Here is a 3185-nt window from a genome sequence, read left to right as displayed (position 1 = left end):
GCCTTTAATCCCAGCACTCGGGAGGCAGAGGCAGGCGGATCTCTGTGAGTTTGAGGCCAGCCTGGGCTACCAAGTGAGTTCCAGGAAAAGGCACAAAGCTACACAGAGAAACCCTGTCTCGAAAAACCAAAAAAAAAAAAAAAAAAATCTTACTTGTGTAAACTCTTGTGTGCCTGGATTGTTTCAGATCTACAACAAGTATAAAGAAAAAAAAAAAGATGAAATGAGTTGATGAAAAGAAGCTAAACAGAATGATCTAATGAGCTAATAAAACAAAATAAAAATTAAAATTCGATGATGATTTTATGACCTGAAATGTGATAATGAAACTATCTGATTTAAGGAAATAAAAAGATTTAAGGAAATAAAATGAAATAGTCTTAAAAATTAGAAGATAAAACGTAATTCAATAAAGAGAAAAAATGAATAAAATGTAATGCAATAAATCAAATGTAATGAAAAATAAAATAATGAAATTAGACAATAACAAGAACCTGAACAAAATGATGATCTATGAGAAAATGAAATGAAATAAATATGAAATAAAGGGATTTTTAAAAAATATTGAAACAAAAGGAAAACAATATAGATAAAAATATAATCAAGTGTAACCAAACCAAATGCAACAAAATGGTGGAGTGAAATGACTTTGAAAGAAGAAATTTGGTTAAATTAAATTAAATTAATTTTAAATAATGTATTTATGAAATATTATATAATATAATTGTAATGCTATTAAATATACTGTATAAAGGTAATGTAAATATAAGAAAATAATGAAATGTAAAGAATTGAAATATGATGATGAAAAGAAACAAGGAAATAAAACAAGACTATGACGTGGAATTAAAAATGCAATGAGTTGAAATAAAATAAATATCATGTGATGACAGGAAATATATAATCAAATACAATGAAGTGTACTTAAATGAGATAAAGAGATATAAAATTAATTTGAAGTGGTGCTATCAAATGAAATAATAAACTGAAATGAACTAGTATGCCATGAAATAATGAAAATAAGTGATAAAATCACGATGTCATGATTATTGAGTGACAGAAAACAAATCGTAATATAATAATGAAATAATAAAAAGAAATTGTGGGTTTGGGATTTAGCTCATTGGTAGCACACTTGCAAGGCCCTGGGTTCAGTTCTCAGCTCTAAAAAAAAAAGAAAGAAAGAAAGGAAGGAAGAAATTGTGTTAAAGCAAAATAAGACTAAACACAATGCTATGAAGAAGTGAAATTATGAAATAAAATAAAATACAATGAAATGTAACATAATAAAAAGTAATGGAAAAATACAGCAATTCAATGATGAAAAGAGGCAAAATCAAATGATGCTCAGATGAGTAATGAAATGAAATAGAAAATGAATAGAAATGATGATTTTATAAAATAGTAAAACAAAATGAACCTGTGAAGTGGAATAAAGTAAATAATTTCTTGTAAAAATGTATTATAATGTAATAAAATGAAACGAAATTGAAAGATGAAATTTAATTTAATTTAATGGGTGTAAAATAATGAAATGAGATATTGGGGTGGTGAGGAACTGAAATCATAAGATGACTTGGGATTGAAATAATAAAATGAGTTGAAATGCAGAGTAAAGTCATGTAGTGACATGGAGCACATGCAGTCATGTGTAATAAAATGCAATTAAATGTGATAAAAAATGAAATGAAGTAGTATGACATGAGATAATGAAATGAAAAGAAAAAAGATGATGGGGTGATGTAAGACTGATATAAAAAGAAGTGACATGTGAAAATGAAAAGATATAAAGAAAAAAATGAAATTTGTTGCAGTGATAAAGTTGAAATGTAGTTCACAAAAGGGGTGAAATAATGAAATATGATGCAAAATAAATATAATATAATCAAATATCTTGAAGTCATAAAATGATCAGAAGAAATGATGAAAAACAGCTAAACAAAATGAAGATCAAATCAGACACTAAAATGAAAAAAAACCTAAAATGACACGATGCTTTAATGAACTATTGGAAGGCAATGAAAATGTGGACAAAACCTAGTGTATGAAAGAAAGTGGGCAGAAATATAATGACATTGGAAGTATAAAATGACACAAATGACAGGATGAAATGAAGTGAGATTTAATGACTGCAATTAAGTGTATTGATTGTAATGAAATGTAATGAATTGAAATAATGAAATGTTGAAAAGAAATAATGAATATTATTATGACATGGAATTAAAATAATGAAATTAGTTGAAATGAAAGGTAATGTCACACAAGGACATGAACTGCCATGCCATCAGTAAAATAAGTGTAATCAAATGAGATGCAAAGAAATAATGAAATATCAAAGTGATAAGAAATGAAATAATATACCAAAGTGAGCTGCTATGACATGAAATAGTGAAATGAAGAAATGGAAACAAAGTACTCAAGGGGTGGTGATGGGAGGTGATGAGTGATATGAGTACAATGAAATAGGAAAATGAAGTCTTCCTTTGAGCGAACTTTGTGTGCCTGGGTTATTTCAGATCTAGTTGGATCCTACAACAGCTATAATAAAAAAAGGAAATGATGAATGAATTGATGCAGAGAAGCTACACAGAACGGTCAAATGGGCTACTGACACAAAATACAAATTAAAATGCCTTTATGATTTTATGGCATCAGGAAAGGAAAGGAAACTGAACTGAAAGCTAGTGAATGATTGTAATGAGAGAAAATGGGTTGAAAGGTAATGGAAGTTAAAGAAATAAAATGATGTGTGAAATGAAATTCAAAGATAAAATGAAAATGAAATGAAATTTAGTGAATACAGTGAGCTATAATGCAGTGAAATATAATGAGTGAGAACGACACAGTGATGAGAGGGACTAATGGAAGGAGATGCTGTTATGAATGGACTTTAAATCATGAAAAGAGTTGACATGAAACGTAAAGTCATGTCAGGACATGAAATGTCAATTAATTAAGTACAATGAAATGTAATTAAATGCGACGAGAGAAATACTGAAATGAAGGGACTAAATGAAGTGAAAAAAATACCCTAAAATGAACTGATACAGCATGAAATCATGATTTGATGAAAGGGTGACGATGTGACCTAATGAGTGACATAAAACGAAGCGAACTTTAATAGTGAAATGACAGAAAATAAGATGAAATGCAACGTGATAAATAAGTGAAATACTGAAAGGAAA

Source organism: Peromyscus californicus, unplaced genomic scaffold, assembly GCF_007827085.1.
Source record: "Peromyscus californicus insignis strain IS unplaced genomic scaffold, ASM782708v3 Scaffold_18__1_contigs__length_77618521, whole genome shotgun sequence".
Taxonomy (NCBI): Eukaryota; Metazoa; Chordata; class Mammalia; order Rodentia; family Cricetidae; genus Peromyscus; species Peromyscus californicus.
The sequence above is the reverse complement of the archived record's forward strand: the minus strand, read 5'-3'. Positions refer to the sequence as shown.